This window comes from Sphaerodactylus townsendi, linkage group LG04 (assembly GCF_021028975.2).
Source record: "Sphaerodactylus townsendi isolate TG3544 linkage group LG04, MPM_Stown_v2.3, whole genome shotgun sequence".
Lineage (NCBI taxonomy): Eukaryota > Metazoa > Chordata > Lepidosauria > Squamata > Sphaerodactylidae > Sphaerodactylus > Sphaerodactylus townsendi.
In genome coordinates this window covers 92,589,125-92,613,668 of record NC_059428.1, presented here as the reverse complement: position 1 = coordinate 92,613,668, position 24,544 = coordinate 92,589,125, and positions in this window count along the sequence as shown.

Sequence of the window (24,544 nt, the reverse complement as noted above, 5' to 3'; positions counted from 1 at the left end):
AGGCCCCATTAATTTTTTGCTCCATTCTAATAATTTCTTCTGTAGCTAAGCAGTGTATAATTTCACAGGTCCTGACAAAAGACTTATTGGTCTGTAGTTTATAGGTAATTTGGAACTCCTTTTTTCAGAATAGGAACAATTGTTGACTGGAGCCATTGTTTTGGAATGCAGCTAGAAGAGTTAATTTTTGTAAACAGTGTAGCAAGAATCCGTGTCCCAAAATCTGCATGTTTAAGGAAAATCTCTGGGAAGAACCCATCTGGTCCTGGCAGTTTTCTGGGTTTGAGATGCATGATTAGTGCTTGTAGTTCATCTGCGTTGACTGGTGGCCAATCAAGGGTGTTTATTGAAACTGGGTTATCTACCAACATATGATTTATGGCTGTATCATGGAAAATGTATTCGTAATATTCCCTCTAGGTCTCAACTTTGATTTGAGAAGACACATGATGCAAATTTGGTTTAAATGAGTGCGAAATTAGTTGCCAGAAATTTCTGGGATTTTTTTCTTTGGTGGCATTTATTAGCTTGTCCCAGTTTCGTTGGTACCATTTTTGCTTTTTAAGATCAAGCATGGCGAGAAAGTTTTTCTTCTCTTGGTAGAGCTTCCTTGTATTATATGATGATAAGATCTTCAAAGTACTGTATGGTTTCTATTGGTGATAACAGAACTTTTGATGGTAGAAAGTAGCTTTTTGGTGGGTTCATCTACAAGAGATTTTTTTAAGTTGGAGCTCCATTTGTATGGACCATCTAATTGGTGGTTGGATGGAATTAGTGCTGCTACTTGGTTCACTTGGATGATTTGATGGAATTTCTGATATATAATTAATTTTAGTAAAAAGAGGTAAGTGGTCACTCTCTGTTCGACAGATAATAGTTTGCAACATAGAATAAGGTACTATTGCATAATCAATTATACTTGTACCATGTGGGAAGGTGTATGTAAAAGATCCTGGTTGGTCATTTGGATGATTTCCATTAAGAATAACTTTATTGAAAGTATGGCATAATTCTGCCAGTAGTAGGCCAGCTTTATTAATAACGTGTCGATGGAAGTTTGATTAAAAAAGCCAGTGTTAGAGTGACAACTATACATTATGTTATTTGTGGCCTGAGATAGCATTGCATCATTCTCTTCTATCCTAGCATTAAAGTCTCCCATGAGAATAATTGAATAGGACTGGTAAGTGCATTCAAGTTCTTCATGAAATCTACTGTATTCTGCCCATTTTGCTACTAGTTCTGCTCGGTCTTGACAAGGTTGCAGGTAAGAATTTACGAATATTAATTTTAGTTTAGTAGATTGGTGTAGTATATTTTCAAAGCGATTTCAGGAAAAAAGTTGCTAGTTTAGCGATTTCAGAAAAGTCTGTTTTGAACAAAAAATAAAACATCTTCCAAAACATCTTTCAAAAACCTTGCGGAATTCCACCCCAAATGCTTTTTTTAATGTCCTGAAGACATTTGATTTATGCAGAATAGGCCATTTTTCTTCATGTGAGGTCTGCCATTGGTCACTATGACAAGTGTTCTTATATTCTGCCAGCTACCCATGATGGTCACAATGCTGGTGTCCATGGTGTGAAGATTTTAATTTTAGGAACTGCTATCCTTTAATGCATGTGCGAATAATAGCACATTTAATTACTGTGAACATCACATTTAGTGCTGGTTCTGAAGCAGACAGCCTAAATAAGCTTAGTTATACAGCAATTACAGTGCAGTCAGTGTCGTTTAGCCTACAGGACTGAAAGCATAAGCTACGCAACTATGAAAAGGAAAAGGAAACAATGCTTCAAATGATAACTCTCTCACCCCAGGAAACCACATGTTGTTCATTAGTGCCAGGCTGCAAGTCCAAATAAATATGTAACCTCTCAAAAGTGTTCACACTAACCCCAGAGCCTGTTAGGCCTTGTTCTCTCAGAGATCTCAGGAAGGTGAAGGTGAAGCCCTGACATGAGGTTTTTCATTTGAATTCACTTCCTGCTCTCCAGTTTACTGGAGGTAACTTCCCTTGGTACCTCAGCTGGCTTCCTTCACACACAAAACTGCTTTGTATTTGCATTTTGGTTCTAATGTTGAATTCTTCTTACATGATTCAATCTTATTTTCCCAGTGGTACCATTAATATTTTAATTTAATCAGAATTTCAGGAACTTGTTTGCCATTGAGAGCAACTTGGTTACCTGTCAGCCTCCATCAGCTTGTCATATTAGAGGTGATTGTTCCCTGAATCTAATCTACTTTAAATGATTTCATTGGGTAGAGGTCTATAAATCATCTCCGAATGGCCCTGACAGATGAAGGCTTAGGTAAGTAAACAAATCAGGCTTGCTTTACTTTAGGCAGCAATGAACTTGGCTTTATCAACTTCTTATTGATTTCTGCACTCCAAAAGGTCAAAAAATTCTCTTTAACATAAGAACATTATTAATATAAGTACAGTATTACAACCAACCATAATTAAGATAAGTCCCTACGTTCTGCGATGAGGCTGACTGCAGAACGTTGCAGATGGCATTTCAATAAAGCCTGTGATGTGGTTTGAAATGATGAATCCATTTGCGAATGGTTTGCTTTCCCCCCTTTCCAATCAAAACAGAAATTAACTGAATATTAAGCAGTCCAGAGTCCCTCTGGACTTGGAGCCAAGTTTATAAAGGATAATGTGATAAGGCTGCAGCTGTGAAGCAAACGAGGAGTACAGTATGTGAATTATCCAGTATGTTCACATTCGGTTTCCTAAACAGTATTTAAAGCAAAAGAGAAAAAATGGGGGGAGGGGGCAGGAGAGTGCTTGAAATTTCTGAAAATATTACTAAGCAATCAGAAATCATCTCCTCACTCACTTCAGTCTTTGTGTTTGCTTATGTTAATGGGCAATTGTCAAAAAGGAGCAGGCAATAAAGCAGCACTGACAAGGCCTTTGAGATATTAGCATGCTGGGTGTCAGTTTCTGTGTCTTATTTTATGGCAAAATATAAGAAAGCATGTAATCACATGTAATATAACAATAGGGGTAATTATGTCCTGCATCCTCAAAAGTGGGTGATTTTTCCTTTCATTTTCTGAGGAAAAACTTTCAACTTCCAGAAGTAGCCCTAAGGCCAGACAAAGAAGCTACACCAAATATGCTCTAGCCAGGGAGTAGAGAACAGAAGATAAACTGAGTTGGTGAATCAAGAACCAGACAATTTATAACTACTTGTCAATGAGGAAGGGAAGGGCATAATTTAGTATGTAATTGGATATTTCTAAGTGCTTCATTAAAAAAAATACTAGGGCTTGTATCTGCTTACATCATTTGTCCAGAGAACTTCCCTTCTACCTGTCCGCACAGCGGAAAGGACGCTCCTCCACCGGCAGGAATTATGCTGGTAGAGGGGAGGGGGCCATTCGCAAGGGAGTGTGTGAGCAGCCCCCGCAGAGGCCAGCGCAGAAGAGGCGGCTCCGTGCGTAGCCGCCTCTTCTGCATCCCCACCCATTCACCTCATCCTCCAGCGTTGGTCTGGAGGGCTGCAGGAACCCGCCCATGCTGCCCTCTGATCTCCAGGGGTCGGAGGGCAGCGTGGGCGGGTCTCAGCAGCCCTCCAGACTGACGCTGGAGGACGAGGTGAGTGGGGCGAGGACGGGAAAGTGGTGCCTTTGGCACGGTGCGGTTCGCACTGCGCCGATGGGAAGGCACTGCTTTCCAAAAACCTCCCTTGGGAAGAGAGGTGGAAAGCGGCACCTTCACGCCGCTCGGGGCTGCACAGGACGGTGCTGCTGTGTTGCAGCAGCGCTGCCTGTGCGAACAGCTGCCCAGGGACCGGTGTTTTCTAGGAGACAATTAGGAACTTAAGAACATAAAAATAACCTCAGGATCAATCAAATGTTTGATTTAATCCAACATTTCAGTTCTCACAGTACTTGTCTAGAAAACCTACTCCCACTAACTACCAGTAGCATACATCCCAAACCTGGCAGTTTTACAGTGGTTTAATTTCAGGATTTATTGTCCCTGTTTCTGCCACAGGTCTTGTGTACCAGATTTGTGCTGAGAGTCCATGGTTGGAAATCAGTTCCCAGGTGTTTTGAACCCAAATCCAATCAGGACCATGGCAAATGTAAAGCCTTCCCAGGACCCTTTTACAACATGAAATGATTCCAGGGAATTAATATTTACCCCATTAGGGACATTGACAGGTAGCCCATCAGTACTTGTAAGTGTACCCAACTTCCAGCTCCAGTCAGCCATCTTTGACTAAGCAGTGCCAGGACTTGAACAAACAACCTGCTGGACATAATGCAAAGATTGCTGGAGATGGAGTAGTAGGGCTGCCAGCCATTCACCTGAGCCCGCCCCTCGACCTGGGAGACTGTTTTCAAGAGACGTGATGCTCAGCCAGGAGCTATGGATGCAGAGGCAGCAGCACTGCTTGTTACAGGTTGTAAACTGAGCACTCTTCCTAAGCTGGGCTTCCCCCTTGTATGCCTGCCAGTGCTTTAGGTGACTCCTAGAGTGTCTGGCAACACAGTAGTGTTGTCTGTGGTTTTATGGCCAGAAATAATGTCATGACATTGTGGGATGCTGCTCTGGCTCCTCCCATCCCCATTACTTCCTAGCACAAAGACAGGAATTGGGGTAGGGGTAGAGGTTGTTCTGCCCTGATTGGCAAAAGACAAACCTAGAAGGCAGGCCTGCAAGGAGGGGGCCTAGAAGAGAAAGATCAGTGATTTTACAGCCGATGCTGACAACTGTCCCTGCATCTATGGTTCCTTGCTGAATGAGAGCCTAAGTAACTGCTTCTATCAAACCATCAAACACATGGAAAGGATCAGGCTGCTTTTTCTAGAACTACCTATTTAAGCCTCAATCCTGGCCATGGCAATTGATGTTTTAACTGCTTCTGAAATCAACTTTTTTTGCACAAGTACCTGACAAAGAACCTGACAAAGACCTGGGAGGGTCCTGGTTGCTGTGACCCAGTTCAGCTGTAATCTGATTCCTGGTTTCTGCTCACGAGAAGCCTTTTTTCTTCCAGCAGACCTAGGACATAGCAGTAGTCAGGAAAAATCCTTTGCTCATGCTCAGTGTACCTTTGAACTATAACTGCACATATCCCTTACTGAGCCTTACATTGAAGAGATGTTTTAAAGCCATGAAGACCATGGCTACAAATTGAGCCATGCCATCTTTCCCCACATCCTAATTCCTCTTTGCTTAACTTAAGGATTTCCTGTGTGTGTTTAAAGTGCCACAGTGATGAATTCCACCATTTTTATTCATACAGGCAGGTGGAATGCAGAGCCCAAGGAGTTAATAGAAGAATTCCATTGATTGGTGGGCTTGAACTGAGGAGGGCTCTGAGAGAATCAATAGAAGTTAGAGGGGAGTGAGGGAAAGTTTTGTGGAATCAGAGCAGGTGAACGGATGTGTGTGAAAAGCTTTCTGTTCTCTGGTATACCCTTTTCAACAAAAAGAACTAACTACAACTGTAACTGCATCCCTGACTTGCTGAACAGACTTTGTTTCAGAATGCTTCAGTTGGGTCTTAGTGCCTTCCTAGTTCTGTTAGTTTTTGGTTCACCCAGAAACCTTCCAAGGACCATACTGGGCTCCCAGGTTGCCATATTCCTATGCTTCCCATCTATTTCTGCTCATTATACTGTATTATACTGTCAACCATGCTGTCAGATTATCTGTTTGGTATCCCTGTCTCAGATTTTCCGTGTTTGTTCTCAGTTCTTGCATGAATGTGTGACTCATCTTCATGCTTACGCTACACCGTTTCTTGTTCTCTCACTCCATTCCCCTCTTCCTAAATCTTCCTCTTTCTCTCACAGCAGTACATAAGCCAACTCATCTCTAGAAAGTGCCGGTAATCAGCACAGCTGCCAGTTTACTTGTTAACGTAACCTTCTCATTTCAGGCAGCAATAATCACAGGCATAGCAGTTGCTCCTCACATGTAGCCTAATGTAAAGATGTTCAGTTTGCTTGCTTTCTCCTCACTTCTCCTCCCTCCTGTTTCCTTGACAAAAAATGACAACCTGAGGAAAGCAGCTCACAACCCACCTAGAATATTTGAAGAAGGAGAAGGAAGTCCATTTCCCCATACTTCAAAGTTACAGACACTAATATGGAAGGGGAACATGCAGCTGGAACTCTCCTCACAGCAAAATGTATTAGGTCAACAACAACAGTACAGGAAAGAACCTGCTCCCTCTCTTTTTATCCATGCTATACATTCTCTCCCTTGCTGGAGATCTGACTGATCGCAGTAGAAACTGTTAACATGTTGCTTAGATTATGGTAAGCATACTTAGAGAGTGAAATGCAACTCTCTACCATCTTTTGGATAACTACCATCTTTTGGATAACTGTACAATAATTGTACCAAGGCATAATGCTTCCCAGTTTGTGCCAGAAAACAAGTTGTAGTATCTCCTGGGGGTAAACCTTAGAAGACCATGCATAGAATGTGGCATATAGACAACTAGTATGTCACTTGACCACTTCTTTACGAAAGTGCCCTTTTTGAAGGTTTCCTTGAATGTTAAATCCCAGCACCAAAGAAGGTTGAAACAAGTATATGATGAAAGTGAAAAGAAAAAAAAATCCAATGCCTTTTTTGAAGCAAGCAGTGGCAAGTCTTCTTGCTGGCTTTGGCATCTCTTTGTATAGAGCCAACTATGTCCAAGATCAGACAGATGCAAACTAAATCTGCTTTAGCTAATCCGTTAGTTTCTGAATCCTGGAATTAACTTCAGTTCCTAACCCCATTGCATTATTTTGTTTTATTAAGACTCTTGCTATTATATTCAATTTTTAAATAAGTGACATGTTACTTATGTTGTTTTATTGCCTTAGCAGGGTTTTTTTTTGCTTGTGTTGTTTTCTAGTTCTTATCTGTTATTTAGCATTATTTAATTTTGTGAGAACCTTTGCGGTCAGTCTGAATTGTTTCATTGTTCTGTGCTCTCTGATTGCTTGAATAGCCTGTCCTATGCCTCTAAACTGGTCATCATTATTCTGTTTTTACTAGGAATCTTTGCAGTTAGGGTCAAATGTTTTCATCATGTTTTGCAGTTTGCTTGCTGAGTGACTCAATATTTTTCATCATGTTTGTAATCTACCTGGAGTCCAAGCGAGAAAGGCAGATTATAAAATAAAGTTAATAATAATAATTTCCTGCCACACCACCAAACAGGCACTCAAATATGCCTCATCCTAAGGGCATGGTGAAATAGCAGTATGACGATCATCTGCCCACCAGGTCAGCTCCTAGAAAAATGGAGACTGTTTTTTCTGGTCCTTGATGTCCTAAACTGAGTAGTAGTAGTTTTTCAAAGCCTCAGCTATCATCTTTTTGCTGCCTGATACATGAAATCCTTAGATGCTAGAGATTGATCCCGAAACCTTTTGCATGTAAAACATGTGCTACGGTCCCTGCAGCTGCAGAGTTCAGTCCGTGATGTATATTTTTGATGACGGGGTTCTCAGGCTCATGGGCACCAACGTTCTCTGCAATTCTAGAGACTGCTGTGTTCACTTATTTATTATTTTGATTTTTTTAAAGAAATCATATATCAGACACTTAAATGCAACCACCCCTAGTTAGGTCTGTTTTAAGTTCTCAGTTTATGGTTGAGTTATGGCTTGTAAAACACCATTTAATTTAAAGCTGCAGCTGCACTGACATCAGAAATAGTATTTTATTTAAATGAGGTGTAGGGATAGCAGTGACTTTCAATATTGTTTTTACCTACTTTCAGATCTTATTTAAAGACTGTATCAGTTCCAGAAGACTTCAGATTTTAAACCGTAAATGTTAGGCAATCAGAATTACAATGATATATAAAGGAAGGGGAAAAATAAAACGTGCACTGCGAACGTCTAATGCTTTATGCATATGCGTTGCAGGAACACATATTGATTTCTTTTTCCTCCTCAGTAAGTACCTTTAGTCAAGCAAGTGAGGGGAAAAGCAATGCTAATGTAGCATAAACAAAGATGCAGCAATGATTATCGACTAGGGAGCAGATACTGAGGAGGTGTTACACAGTGTTGGGGAACAGGGGCCATAGAAATCAGTTTTCAAGTGTGTTTGTAATAGTTGTTCACTCACTACAAGAACTGGTACCGCAAGGCACTACAGCAGTGTACAAAACAAAATGGTGATTAAGATTCCCTACTGTAGCTTCAGAAATTCCTAGAGATTTGTGGGTAGTGCCTGGGGAGTGTGCAGTTAGGGGAAGGAAGGAAGCTTTGTGGGGATGTGATGCCTAGAGTGTGCCCTCTGAAGCTGCCATTTTTTTCAGAGCAACTAATTTCTGTAGTCTGAAATGAATTATAATTCCAGGAGAGTTTCAGGCTCCACTTTGACGTTAATAACCCTAACAGGGATTCATGAGGCAAGAGGTGGCACCATATTTCTTTCCCCAGTGTCAATTCACAGGTTTGATTGCCAGTGTAGCTAGGGAGACTGTAAGGAAACTTCTTCACAGAAGTGCTCTCTTGCTTAGAAATGTCTGCAGTTTAATTATCTTATCACTGCTCAGTTCAGTGAGCAAAATTCAGATCGTTCATAACCTAATCGTATACCTAAAACTTTGTCTATGGCTGGAAGCGACAAGGCACATAAATTCCTATTGCCATAATTCTTTCTTCCTACCACAGGACCCTGTCAACATTGTCCTGCCCAGTTTAATTAGGAGCTTAGTATATTTTTGAGTGCTGCAGATAACTGCAGCACAAATTCTGAGACTGAAAGTTTTTGCATCATAATGCTGCAAACTATAAAGCTGCCATTTTGCAACTGCTTAAAGCTTATGCCACAGTAAGAACCCTAAGTGGAACTGTACCCTTCTAACCCCATCCATTTCAGTGGAACAGGCCATTCATTTTTAAGTTTCCACAATATGTTGTTATTTTGACTGTATCAAATGAGCAAGGGATACTGTCTGGAACTTGTAATAAAAATATTTTGTGCGCTCATGTGTGTAAAGATACTGCTACATTTTCAGACGTACCAGAATAATGAATCTAATGTCACCTAGGAAATTCTGAAAATTATTAAGATCAGTATCCCACATCATAAATACAAATCTTCATTTTTCTTTTCATAGAATGGTGTTTCAAAGTTTGCTCCTTTATAATATTTTGTGATGGAAAGGTCTGTGAAAATAAATTGTTTTCAGCAGTAGCAGCCACTATTTGAGTAACAAAGAGGAAATATGAGCATATTTGATTAGCAGCAATTTTCTCTTCTATATCAAAAAGAGAAGGGCAAAGAGTGGAACTGAGACAAATCAACAAGACCATCGTTTCTGCTACTTACATGACTGTGGGAATTTGAAATAAATAGGAGAAACGGAAAGAAAAAAATTGAATTGTGAGTTGCTATATTATTAGATTGGACTTAACACTTTTCTTAATCTGATACTAAAAGAGTGGCAACTGTATGTCCCAGGCTCACTTTGGTCTGTTCTGAAATTCAGTTTTGAGCACTCATGATTTAAAATTCCTGTCATTGGGATGGTGAACTATGAAAAACAGTGTTTTTCAAAGTAGATCCTCCATGCCTCCTTCCTAAACAAGGGTTGCCAGGGACTGGATTAATGGCATCACACTGGTGCAAACACCACCTAGAAGTGGTAAAAAATGAAAGTGACATCACAGGATGTTTCAGGATGTACAAAAACTATAGAGTTTTACTATGGAGTTTTATTTCAAATGCTGCAACATCTATGACTCACTTCCAGTTTTTAATGATAGTGATGCCTTTGTGCTGAAGTTCTGCCAGCAGATGTTCCAATCTCTCCCCCTCTCAATTTCCAATCTCTCTCCCCTCCTGCAGCTCTGCAGCATTGTTTGGAGGCGGTTGGTGGTTGGTTGAAGCAGAGCAGGTTAAAACTAAATCCATCGAAGACAGAGGTCCTTTGGCTGGGCCAGGGTGGGGGACACGGGGATTTTCAGCCGCTGGTATTGGAGGGGGTGTCTTTAACCCCTACCTCCCTGGCCTGCAGCCTGGGGGTCTGCCTTGATTCCTCCCTTTCCATGGAGAATCAGGTGGCCCATGTCACCCAGGTCACTTTTTACCATCTTCGTTAGGTCTGACGGCTGGCCCCCTATCTCTCCCAGGCTGACCTGGCCACTGTGATCCACGCAATGGTCACCTCCAGGCTGGACTATTGTAACTCACTCTATGCAGGCCTTCCCTTACGGTTGATCCGGAAATTGAAACTGGTCCAGAATGCGGTGGCACGGCTGCTGGTGGGTGGCTCATTTAGAGAGCATATCACCCCCATGCTGCGCCGCCTACACTGGCTTCCAGTGGAATTCCGGGTCACCTTTAAGGTGTTGGTGTTGACCTTTAAGGCCCTTCGCGGCTTGGGACCCTCATACCTTCGTGACCATCTCACCCCATATGTCCCAGGTAGGCTTCTGCAGTCGGCAGAGGCAAATTTACTGGTAGCCCCTGGCCCCTCCATGATGCGGCTGGCGTCTACCCGGGCCAGGGCTTTTATGGCCCTGGCCCCTGCCTGGTGGAACACTCTTCCATCAGAGGTGCGGGCCCTGTGGGATCTTGGTGAATTCCGCAGGGCCTGTAAAACAGTTCTGTTCCACCGGGCCTTTGGTGAGGCCAGCCACGGATTCCCCCTCTAGGATGCCTTTGTGTTGCGTGCCATCATTGGCACGCCTGATATACTATCTAATCAGTACTGTCCCCTCCCAGCCTTGGGATCGGGCACCATATGTTATTGCTGCTGCTGTGTTTTATGGTTATAGATTTGTAAATTGTTTTAAATTACCTTAGTTTTTATGTGTAAAATGTTGTTTTTAGCCTGATGTGTTTAATGTTATTATGTATTGTTGTAATGTATTGTTGTAATGAATAAATAAATAAGTAAGTAAGTAAGTAAGTAAGTAAGTAAGTAAGTAAGTAAGTAAGTAAGTAAGTAAATAAATAAATAAATAAATAAATAAATAAATAAATAAATAAATAAATAAATAAATTTACATTCAAAAGTGCTTAGGAAACAACCCAATCCTGATTCTGCTCTGATCCATGAAAAGCCATTCAGTGGTGGAGGGTGGGTGGGTGGAATGAGGCCAGCTTCAATGAGAAGAGGACTTCCTCATACATACAATTGCAACTTTTTGTCCATAAGCACTCATATGGGTTTTTGTCCATAAGTATTCCTGATAACACTTTTTCATTGGAACTTTCTGTGGGAAGGGAAAGGTGAGAGAAGATCAATTTCTACAAGCGTTTGTAAGGCTTCTTTGTGATAAATACAAATTTATCTGAAGAAATACAGTACTTAAGAGTAGTGTGGTTACCCACAGACATTCATACAAAACACATAATTGCAAAATCTCCCCAGCTAGGCTCAAACAGGAGACATATTAATCATGAAATGTCAAAGAAAAATAACCAGGCAAAGATTATGTCCATGTCATTATCAGATTTGAGCCAACACTGACATATAGAATGAACAAAATGGTAACATGGTCAGTATACTCTAAGATGGGTTAGGATGAGGGCCAAGTGTTGGAGTGCAGATAGGGAGATGGGTTCCTTTTTACCTTCTGTGAGGGTCCAGACCAGGTCTGAAGCCTGTTGCTCGAACAGTTTCTGTTACATCAGAAATAAACCATATCTTCTATACTTAACTCATGGGAATGGATGGATAGGATTAGTGGGATGGAGAAACCACATTATAAGTTTTTTATTGGGCATGAAGAAATTATGCTTGAACCTTGTGGCAGCTTTCTGGCATATTGTGTCACACTATAGCTTGGGATACAGTCTCTGCTTAATTTTGTTGCCAGTATGTTTTGAACTGAGGTTAGTTTTAAATGAGCCTAACAAGGGAAGCATGATGGGACAAATTTCCACATGGGAGAAAGTTCCCTGATTATTAAACCTGGAATGGACTCCAATTTAATTGGGACCCTAACCTGGAGTATTTAGCATAATGATTATTGCAGTACTTATGATTAAATCTCATTACAATGTGGTTATATTTAATTATACCCTTGAGCTGTAAATAAAGTAATAAGTTTTTCTCAAAATCACAGTTTTTTTCTCAAAATTGGTTAAAATGTTTTGCAATAAAAGCTTTAGCAAACAAGAGAATCTGGATGACCTAGGAAGGGAAGTGTTAGACTTGGGCCTGATTCAGATATATATCCAGTCCAAAGAGATTCAGTTTCTATGATCGTGGAAAGTATGTGATCTTCTGTCATAGTCTTGATGACATAAATCTAAGGCCAAATTGCTTTTCAGTGGAAAAGCAATGGGTTGGATGGTGTGATCTGCAAATAGAAGGATGGTGGATTTTTCCTACATTTCCCTCCCCAACTTTCTGACCTGAGAGAGTTTATTCCTGTGGGCAAAGAACCCATGTGAACTGACATGCATTTCAGGAAACTATTGTGGAAAGGGAGTGAAATCATCTTCTACTTCTTCCATCAACAGAGCCATGCTGAATTTCATTTCTGTTCTTTTATGCTCCCCAGTAGGACTTCCAGACCCATATGGCCATTAGTCCATGCAGAATGCACAATCTTGGAATAAACTTTTCTGGGGTTGAAAAGGACTGCTGAGGGGAACAGAATACAGGGAGGTTTCATTTCCACCAGTGTCTTCCACTGACAGATCACTGGATCCAACCCAATAGCATGATTCTAACCTTTGTATAAATAGGCACCCATGAAGAACATTTATGTTATAGATTCTACGAGTCTACAATCAGAACAACTTATGGGCTTCTCTCTATTTTAATTTTTACATTATAGAAGCTGAATATGGTTTTATTGCATTAGCCATAGGCTATCACAATCAGTACATTTTAAAAATAAAGTAATTCACATCTTTGTTTGTGTGAAAATATAAGATATAAAAATAGATGGAGGGCAGAATAATTTTTTCCAGATGTGCACCAAGAATTTTACCCTAAAAGCTTTATTTTTCTCAGATAGATGTATATTGATATATCTTATATTGATGTACACAGAATGCCAGAGAAGAAGCCCTTATGAAAATAATTTTAGTCACCACATTCAAAGTGGGGGGAGCGGGGATGGGGCCATGTTGATGGATTTGCCAGACCCCAGCGGAAAGGTGACCACCCGCATGTGGCCACCACAGCCTTCCCTGGTGATGGGACATGGCACTAAATGCCAGCCTCCCTGTGTCCCTGCTGCCACCGGAGGAATAGCAGGCATTGTACAGAGACATAGCCAAGAAAGGAGGCAACACTAGTCAGCTTCCTCTCAGCCATTGCCCCCATTGTGATGGTGGCCAGGGCTTTGGAGTTATAGCAGCTTTTTGGTGGCATAAGTCTGTTAAGGCCAATGGGGGCTTTCCACCAGCAGGAAGCCTTGTTTGCATTTTAGCTGAGAAGTTTCTTTGGGAGTGGCAGGCCAGCACAGCTGTGACACAGCATCTGGGAGCCCCACCAATTGGATGCTAAACCTTCTAACCTTATTGAACAACCATAGACATGAAAGGGTATAATGTTATTTAGGATTGTACAGTTATTATCTTAATATTGTACTTTGTTAGAGTGTTATCACGAATACGAATCAATTAATGAGGATGGAATTATAGAATTACAAAAAGTTATGTGCAACAAAAGTGCAGGAAATCTTGAAAATGCCTTGTAAGCATGTAAACACTCAAATCTAGCCACCCCTTCCCATTTCACGATCTAGAAGAAATTTTGCAAAATCTAACCAGAAGACTGTAAAATGGGAGGGGAGGGTAGATTTCTGATCACAACTTGGAAAGAAAAAAAAACTGGAAAAATAAGTTGCTAATATGTTTTGATTTTTTTAAAAAAAATTATTGTGAGGTACCAGATTAGATTTATTGCATGGTAAATTAGGTTTGGTTCCTTTAGTTACTGTCAGGTTATTCAGTCTCCAGTTCTTATGATTGTTTCAAGAACATGATTGCTACAGCATACATTGGTGGGTAGTTGGCCAAGCAGCAAGCAAACGCTAGCACTATAAGACAAATGATCGGTATAAATTATTTGCAAGCTCGCGAAATAGCAATTTGACTTTTTATGAGCCTGTAACAATGCCCCCAGAGACGAATGTGTGAATTTCTGTAGATCATTGCATTTTCATGGTTGTGGCATTAAGTAAAGATTGAGCTTCAGGTTTTGAATTTCCCCACTCATAAATAAGGGCCATTTTTGGGTTTTATGTCTGATTTTTGCATGAAATATGTATATTCTAATCCTTGCTGAGATGCCTTCAAGGAATAGCAGTGACTTTTTTTGGTATAAAATTTCATCTTGCATGTTTGCAGAAACCATACATCTTTGGTGTCGAAGTTGCAGCACCTTTATGAAGGGTTTTGTATCAAAACTGTACTTGCCTGTATTCTAGTGTCTAACAATTTGCTGATTACGCATGACATATTTACAGAACTAACATGTTCTGGAGATGGGGAAGTTTTATTCCAAGGAAAAAAAATGCTGATTCACAGAATATTGCCACTACAGACCTGTTTCTCATCATAGATACCTCATAATTATTGATTTTGACTGCGTTTTTTTAAAGGCCTTTGGTAAAAAGAGGTATTTTCAGATTTTCTTCAAGCAGTAATAATGATGAGTACCTAAGGAGCCTATTATATATCCATTGTTAGTTTTGTGGGCTATGTATACCTAGGTTTTGCAATTATTATTCTTTGTTTTATAGTCAGAACTATGCATGTCTGGCTCTGAAAACAACAGTACCATGACCTTCTCATCTCAAATTTGCAATTCAACTTAGCTTGCATTTTGACATCAATGCACTAAGCACATCTCTCTTGGCTAGCAATGCCAACACTATGGATCAGGAGTGCACTGGGGAAATGCTTAGTATAATGACCTGAGGACACACAAAAAAGTTGAATGGGGAACTAGAGTAGACACACCTGCTATTTTCAGCAGATGCTCTGTGTTTTGTGGCTTTGTTTTTTAAATATTTAGTTGTATTAAATAGATGTTCTGAAACTACAGTTTAGAGTTTGTAATGTTCCCACAATCAAGTTTAGGGTATGAAACATGAGGGTTAGCTGAGCATATAGGCCTCCATAGAGTTATCCCAATGTGTTCAGCAGCACTTCTATTAAAGACCACACTTTGCCTTCTAGGAAGGACTAGGAAATCGATAGCCTTCTTAGGGCAAAAGAGATGATTAATCCAAGTTGTTGTTATTTGCCATCATAGTAGCCATTACTGCTTTTTTATACTGTTTGAACAGTGAGCTTCTGAAATGCTGTTGAAATGCTTGTATCTCAGGCCTATGGGATACAGCATGATGGGAACTGTAGTCCATAACATCTGGAGGGCCGCGAGTTTGACACCTGTGGGATACAGCTATTACATACTCTTATACTCCCGGCCACCCAGATGCTCTCTCTTCCCACCATTTTGGGGTCCCAATGTAACACAAGATTAATTTTAAAAAAATTCTCATTTTTCAAAACATCTCAGGAGAAATGAAATGATTAAATACTTTAACCCTGGGAATGAGTGAACTACATGGACTGGCTTGGGACATTTTCAGTCAGAAAAGTACAAAGTGGTTTTTCTGGGGAATGACAAGCACAAAAGAAAGGGAGTTGTTCCAATAGCGAAACATGATGTAGCACAGGCAGTCAGGGGTTATCGTGCAAAGTTTGACCAAATAATAAAAATCAGACTTCAAGAAAAGCCTATCAGCATCACCACAATTCAAGTTTATGTCCCATCTATGAATGCTAAAGAGGAAGAAATGAAAGACTTAATGCAAGTGCCCAGAAAGAAATTGATCACACACCAAAACAAGATGTGCTGTTACTTGTTTAGTGACTGGAACACAAAAGTGGGAAACATAGTTTAATCAAATTTTGTTGGAAATTTTAAACTATGAACACAAAATGAACAGGAAAGTGACTTGTATAATTCTGTGAAGATAACAAATTGTGCATTGCATGGACCATGGGCTACTTCTGGTTCAGAGGATTGCCTTTTCCTCCTGCCTTTTTTTCTCTCTGACTCAGCTGTTCATTTTCACTCCCCCGCAGAGGCATATAAGACAACTCTATTGTCTATCAATCCATTGTTTCTATCAATCTGCAAACAATCTAATATGGGGATACAATTCCTTCTCTGGGTGCCCCCTCGTGTCCCCCAGTGCTCGGGGGCATTGCCCTACCTGAGTCCCTCTCCCAGCCTCTGTGTTAGCCAGGGAGGCTGGGGAGATGGGGCTTGGGAATGGGGCCATGCCCCCCACCTATGTGCAGACTGACTTGTGAAAACCAGGGCTTTTGAAACCACGGAGGCTGGGGTGGGACTCGGGGGCCTTCGTGCTTTCAAATTCCAGCTTTCAAAAGCTTCAGCTTTCAAAAGTCAGCCTGCAGGGAGGCGGGAGGGCTTGGTGGCTTTTGGCTGGGGTGTATGTGCCCCCCCACATGACCAAAAGATGGGCACCTGGGGACTTGGGTGTCCCCATGTCCCTAGGATGGTACACCCCTGACTCTTCCTCCTATAGAGTCATGATCAAAAAGGCTAAAAATCATAAATAGATTTGATCTAAGACATCTCTGCCTAACACTCACAGATCAGGGATTTTTAAAAGCATAGATATATTTTATAAAACATATTGGGAAACAATATATAAATGTGAAAATTGAAGTATACGAATAAAAAGAAGAAAAATACAGTTGCTGGCGAAGTTTCCATACAATGTCATCTTTAAACAATAATATTTTCTTTCTGAGGACTGGGTTCATCCCATTTCAAAAGAAGAAGAAGAAGAAGAAGAAGAAGAAGAAGAAGAAGAAGAAGAAGAAGATGATGAAGAAGAAGAAGAAGAAGAAGAAGAAGAAGAAGAAGAAGAAGAAGAAGAAGAAGAAGAAGAAGAAGAAGAAGAAGAAGAAGAAGAAGAAGAAGAAGAAGAAGAAGAAGAAGAAGAAGAGGTGGTGGTGGTAGTGGTAGTGGTGGTGGTGGTGGGGGTGTTTGGATTTTATCCCATTTTTCTCTGCTGTAAGGAGACTCAAGGTGGCCTACAAGCGCCTTTCCCTTCCTCTCCCCACAACAGACACCTTGTGAGGTAGGTGGGCCTGAGAGAGTTCTGAAGAACTGTGACTAATTCAAGGTCACCCAGCAGGAATGTAGGAGTGTGGAAACATATCTGGTTCACCAGATAAGATTCTGCCACTCAGGTGGAGTAAGGAATCAAACTCAGATTAAAAGTGCCAGATTTCCTTCTGTGCATTTAGCTTGGGATCTTATTGCCCACTTCAAAGAGCTAAACTTCTGCTATCCTAAAATTATATTCATACCAGCAGCAAGACAAATATATGTGTGTATAATATGTGTGTATAATGTTGAACTGGGGTACTCATAGCTATTCTCGCAATGTTTGGGAAAAAAGAATTTGCCCCAATTGCAAGAGCTGTTCCTCTTTTCCTTTGTGATGTCATATTGAGGATCTGATGTTGAATGCAGATGGAGTTGTTTAATTAACAATTATGGGCAACTATTCTGCTGTGTTCTGCCAGACCATGTGAGTTTGTCACTTTTACTCAAGATGAATGTGAATATAATAGTAATCAATCAGCTCCACCATCATGGTTCGTACAGCTCATTCACCCATGATGGATCAAAACCAGCTAATCATGAGTGGAGTTAGGCTATGACAACTGTCTTCGCTTCAGTATCATCCTTAGGCTTGAGCAAAACAGAAAAAAAACAGTAAAATTTTGGTTTGAATTGGTTCAGTTTTAAAATTATCAGTAAAGCTGAAAAAAGAATACCCTCATTTTGAAAAAAAAACCTGAAAAAATTTGGCTCTATTTGAGCCTATGGGAATTTGGGGTGGGGGTGGGGTTCTGTCTGTAGGGGAGGACATTTTTCAAAGAAGAGACACCAAACTTGCAGGGTGGCTTCAGGACACTCTCCTGATAAGAGCAGCCAAGTTTGGTGAAGTTTTATTTTAGGGGGACCAATTCTATGGGTCCCCAAAAAGGGAGCTCCCATCTTCCATTGTTTCCCATTGTTTCTCATGGAAGATGAGGGCAACTCCTTTAGGGATCTATAGAAGTGGACCCCTCTGAACCAAACTTCACCAAACCTTGGTGCTGTTATCAGGAAAGTCTCTACCTTGGAAAATGCCCTCCAAGGGACACTCCCAGAAATTCCCCATAGGCTACAATGGAATCCAGTCAATTCAAACAGGAAAATGTATGAGGCTTCAGCAAGAATCTGTGTGTGTGGGGGTGGGGGGAGGTAATTTTTTTCCCATCATACATTTACCTGGGGCTTGATGTTCTGCTCCAATTGCATCGTGCTGGAGATTTTTGGGGGGCGGGAGGAGTCATACTGTTCCTTCCTGTTGCCTCCCATACCCACACATCTACAGTTAACATCACAATTGAGCCACTCAAGAAAAAACTAATTCACCAAACAGCTAACCACTCAACCACCAACACATCACAAATCCTAACAGAACCAAAACAATACATAACACTACAACCCCAAAACAGAGGGCATATTTGCTGCCCTAACTCCCACCAACAAAGCACCAAACCACAACATCATAACTCAGACACAGTTCAGCAGTGCAACCACATCAGACCTCTAGGCCAACAAAACCACACCAGGTACTCAAACTGTGGGTGGCCCCAATGCCACTCCCACACATGGCAACAAGATATGGTATGCATACAAATACTTTCCATATAGTTGGAAAAAACCTGTTACACTAGACTACCTGCTTCTCTGAAACCTTTCAGAATCACTTCTCCATTCCAGTCTAGCCTCAGACTTCATTCTCTAGGATAGTAGTGAGGAAGCATTGGTGGAGAGGTGGAATGGATTGGTATCTTCTTCAAAAGTGCTGTATATGTCTGCCTTCCTTCTCTCATGAGCTTGCAGTGCAGCTAAATGCTCATTCCACACATGCAGAATAATGCACTTTCAAATCACTTTCACAACTGTTTGCAAGTGGATTTTGCCATTCCGCACAGCTTCAAAGAGCACTGAAAGCAGTTTGAAAGTGCATTATTCTGCATGTGTGGAATGAGCCTCTGTGTTTTTGCATGCTACTTTACACCTCCTCTTTCCTGGCTAGCTAAATGTCTGTAGTCCAGTCATGAGTTTCTGGTTTTAGCACACATGCACCAAAGTACCCTGGCTGAGATCTTTGAATACTGTTTGAGATATTTAGGAGAAAGATCTTTGTTTACTAAAACATAATCTTAATTCACTAGAGCAAAAGAGTAATGGAAACACTATGCCAAACCACTATATGGTGTTAACAGAACTAAGAAAAGAGGCCTCAGAATAATGCACTTTCAATCCACTTTCACATTATTTGTTTGAGACCACCTTTGATTATTTTTCACGAAGGTCTATATTTCTGGTAACTTTGAAGTATTAGAAAAGCTTAAGTAGAGCAGATGCTTTTAACAGATGCTTCCTTTTTATTGTTGTCTTTTAATTTTAATTTTAATTGGAGAGCAGGTGGTTTTACTTTGCTGTGAATCTTGTCCTCACCTGGCCTCATGCTGTAACTTTTTTCTGTATAAAGTCAATGGGTCTTAGACCAATTGGTCTTAGCTATGAATACATTAGAACTAAGATGACAGATATCTGAGGCATTAAGTGTAAGGTACATAAATATGGGGTTGGTGTGATCATTTGATCTCTAGGGAGGAATATGGGGTTGGTGTGATCATCTGATCTCTAGGGAGGAATGTTTGAAATGTCCAATGTCATCTTCCATCTTCAGTCTGCAGAGGTGTGGCCCATTCGATCACTTGATTCCTGCCTTATTGTCTTCTTGTTTATGTAAATAGACCCTCAGACCTATGCAGTGAAATGCTGTGTAGGCTAATGACCTTATATAACTAGAAAAGTGATAAAGGATTGTGGTAAATGTTTTAAATTAGAATCTTGATGCTGTGTTGGATTGCAAAGCCATGCTGATTTTATCACATGCCAGATAAACTAAATTGGAGAACAGTTTTTGTTCTCTTCAGTTTGCAAACTGCCCCAAGAGGCGGTTTTTAAAATGGAAGAAAGTCCTCATTTTGATTTAGTATACTTCAAACAGCTGGTTTAGGCTGTCATGTGGCTTCATGAGGCAAGAGGTTTTTTTACTTTATGAGTTCAGTTGGAGGGAAACAACTGTTGCCCTTTCCTCTTGAGCTTCATTTCTAGTTCTTGCTCAGTTGTTTCCGAACTGGAGTACGTCTTTTCCTTAAGTTGTGCATATTTTCCTTCAAGCTGTCATTAGAGGGGGCCTAAAAGGTTAATCCCTCCATAATTGTACCTCTCCTGAATGTATATATATATATTTATATCTATAGATACTGTGTTTGAGCTCAGCTGCTAGCGCCAAGGAAAATGTTGGAGTCTATTCAGTTTTCTTCACATTCATTTTCCTGCCCACTTAACAAAATTACATTCAATGAGCTGTGGGAGAAATTCACATCAACGAGCCATGTAATGCAATTTCTGGTATATATGCAGCAAGAAAAAAATCCTACATTTTCTTTCATTTCTGTCAAAATCAATCAAATTGTACTGAACTGAACATAATCTCTTAGAGAGGAGGGGGTAGAAACTCAGCCACGCAGTTCCAGTGAAATAAACCTCTGTTACATGGTAACATGCACATATTTAAGAGATCTCTGTTTTCTTTTTTTTTAATCAGGCCTAATTAGTTTTTTTTTAAATCACCCACACAACTAAGGCTCTTCCTTGCATAATTTATGACATAGAGGGCCAGTGTCAGAAATCAAATGTTGTAAATTAAAAATAACAAGTTTGAGACTAGTGATTCAATTAAAACCCTAGAAAACATTGGATTATGCATAATTGAGAGCTTGTATGCAGAGATGCTTGTCAAGCTTGTCAGCTTGGATGGGGGGGATTGGATTGGAACTGTCAAGAGCATTTAAATCAACTCCGTAAAAAATTAGAAAACAAAGATGATATTTATTATTAACTTCTAGCGTTCAGAAATAAAACTGAGAGGTATTTAAATTGAATGCTTAGATGACAAGGCTTTATTTATAGCAGAAGTTAGAAAACTTGGTAATAACCCGTCCTGGCAAAGATGTAAAGATATTACTGTGCAGCTCAGTTTGTCATCTACAATGCAAGGATTCAACTGCTGGCAGTCTGGTAATGCTGACAGAGAGAGTGTGAGTAGGAAGGACAGACCTACTATCCAGACTGAGTAGATGAGACTCTATTTCTCCTGGTTGTACATGTTCAGTCACTCACCTTTTTTAAAAAAAAAAAAGGCTCTAGCACAAGAGAGATGCTTCATAGACACAAAAAGCACACAGCATTGAGATGATTTCTATATGACATTGTCGTTTCCTCTCTGACCACTGCCTCACCAGACAGCTTTACTTCTGCTGGAATATTTGCCATATTAAAATTTACCACACCTCCACTTCCAGTCTTCTTTATCCTCTTCTCCAGCAAAAGAGGCCAGTTTGTAATATTTATTTCCAGTTGCTGCCTCAGCAGTAAAGTGGGCTGTTGAAAGGTAAGGTAAAAGACAGCCAGGGAGATGTTTCTCATTTTAAAATCAAGACTATTTTTCAATTCCATCTTTACCAAGGAGGCTTTTGAAGGGTTGATAAGCCTAACCTCTGTAGTGGAATACTTTTACAGAATTTTCCTATGATTTTGTTTTTTAAAAAAGCAAAGACAAAGGCAGTACCATCTGTGAGCCACTGCTCTTCAAATAAACCATTTAAGCTAGCTGGAAAGTTTTAGAGTAAATATTTTCAGGATGTCAGCTACAAAATAATTGTGGACCCCGAAAAAGGGCAGAAAGGGGAAAACACACTCCACGACTCTGAAGTAACATTTTCCTAACAAAAAGTCAATCAAAGCTGTGCACTTGGGAATTACACACTGATAGTCCAACTGTAATCACATAAACTGAAGTTTTAACCGTGGCCTCTTCCGCACATGCAGAATAAAAAAGCTGCAACCGAATAACCGGGGGCAGCCATTGCTGCCGGGGTGAGCCAAGGAGCAAAAATAAGTTGCAAGCATGGCTTGGCGGCATGCTGCAGAAACGGGGTGCATTGATTGGCTCCCAGCCGGTAAAGGCGGGAGGAGCCAAGGGTATATAAGAACGCCTCACCCAGACCTCGCCCTTCCCGGCGGCGAGACTCAGAAAGGCGTGATGTGCAGAACTGAGTCGAGCGTAAGGCCTGGAAGGAACCTGGTCACCGCCATTCTCCTGCTTACTTGGTCTACTTCTTACCTCTTCTCAGCTTCTCTTTCTTGGTCTGACTTTTCTTGTGCCTTACTTTCTTTTCGTTCCCTTCCTCTCCACCACTCTTTCCTACCTTCACCCTCGGCCGCAGGCCAGGTCTCAGTTTTGGCGCAATGGGTCCAAAGCGGGCGAAGAGTAAGGAGTCCTCCCAGGAGGAGCTGCCACCTTCGGGCAGGGCCCAGGCCCTCCTTAACAGGGTCCGAGCCCAGATGGGACCCGGGGCAGTGGGGGAGGGCCCCGTAGTCGGGCGGATCGGCGCTGCTGCGCAGGCGGCTGCCGCCGCGGCCTTAGGCTTATCCCCTATAGGCAGGGGCAGGTTGGCAGGCCCGGCGGAGCAGCCCTCCTCATCTGTGGAAGTGACCCCCATGGCACCGCAGGGCTCTGGCTCGGCTTCCGCCTCCTCCGTGCCTGCCGGTGATCCAGCTCCCGATCCCACCCTTGTTCGGAACTTAGCGGACACGCTGCTTCATCTCTCCCAAGCCCTCGGAGGGTCGTCCGGGAGCCTCGGGACCCCCTGCAGATCAGGGGACCCAGAGCCACCCGCGCCGGCGGCCGCTGGCGCAGAGAGAGTGGGCCCGGCGGGCGGGCCGGCAGAGGAACTCCAGTTAATTCCTCCCGTGAGCACGTCCACGTCGGTTGACGCGTCCGTGGGCCCCTCCGAGCGGGAGGGCCGGAGGAAGAAGCGGTCGTCGCGACACTCCTGGTCCTCTAGGCGATCGCCCAGCTCTTCTTCATCGGGTGAGTCGACCGAGGATGATGAAATGCAGGCTAGCGGGGAGTTCTGGTTTCAGGGGGAGAAGGTGCCCGCTCTCCCCCCGGCTAACAAAACGCAGGCGCCTTCGGGGGTTGGAGGCACCATCTACTGGCTCGGTCCCCGACGACAATGGGAACCCTCCCAGGTCACATCTCCCCAGGAAGCTCCGGGAGCGGGCTCTCGATGGGTATTACGTGGATGTATTCAGATGCCTGAGGCGGGAGGGGGAACATGGCTTGTCCGGGGGCAAGGCCGATAAGAAAAGGAAGGACCCGGCAGCGGCTGAGCGGACCTTTAACAACTGGTTGCAGGGCTTTACTGAATACTTGGCCCTGATAGCGGCCGCTTACCCCCTGCGGGCCTGGCACTTGACGGCCCATATGGCGCATGTGCTGCGGGCGCGGTCCTTGGCCGGCGAACCCGCGGCCATAGCCTATGACGAGGCTATCCGCAAGAACGCTTCCCATAAAAGCCGCTTTCGCTGGGACCTCATCCACGACCAAATGTGGATGGTTGTGGTCCAGTCGGCCATGAAAGGGGCCTTGGAACTCCCTGCCACCAAGAGGCCTCCCAGAAGCTATCAGGGATGGGGGGTGGCAAAAGGGACTTGCTGGGAATTCAATAGAGGTGCTTGCCAGCGACCCAAATGCAAGTACGAGCACGTTTGCTCCAATTGTTCTGGAAACCATAGCAGGGTGGGCTGCACAAAGCCAGTTGGCTGCCCTCCCTTTCGGCAGGCCCGGTTCCCTGGCGCCGGGCCCTCTCAGAAGGATGCCGGCGGCCAGGGCAGCGCTGCCGCCTCCCAGAAGCATTGAAACTCCAGCCTTGCTGCAGACCTTGGCCCCCACACCCGTCCGGCTGGGGGTGCTGCTAGACTGGCTGCGGCATTATCCTGACAAGCGTGCAGCACGCCTTTTGGGAGATGGCTTTGCAGCGGGTTTCAGAATCCCTTACCAGGGGTGCAGGAAGGCCTACCAGGCGAACAATTTGAAATCGGTTCTGGATCACCCTGACGTGGTGGCAGACAAGCTGGATAAGGAAGTGAGGGCCGGTCGAATCGCCGGTCCCTATAGCCAGCCTCCACTACCCAACCTCAGGGTCTCCCCATTGGCGTGGTGCCAAAAAAGGCCCCAGGGGAGTTTCGCCTGATACAACACCTCTCCCATCCCCGGGCGACTCAGTAAACGATTTCATAGACCCTGAGGTATGCACAGTGCGGTATGCCACCCTAGACGAGGCCATCAGCCTTATCAGGCAAGCTGGCCCAGGCGCATTGCTAGCAAAATGCGACATCCAGTCCGCCTTCCGGCTCCTGCCCATTTCCCCTCTAGATTTTGAGCTGCTGGGCATCCACTTCCACGGGCGATGGTATGTGGATAAGGCAATGCCCATGGGATGCTCCATAGCCTGTGCCGCATTCGAGGCCTTTAGCACTTTTCTTGAATGGGCCTTCAGGCAAAGGGTGCCCTCCGGGTTAGTGACACACTACTTGGACGA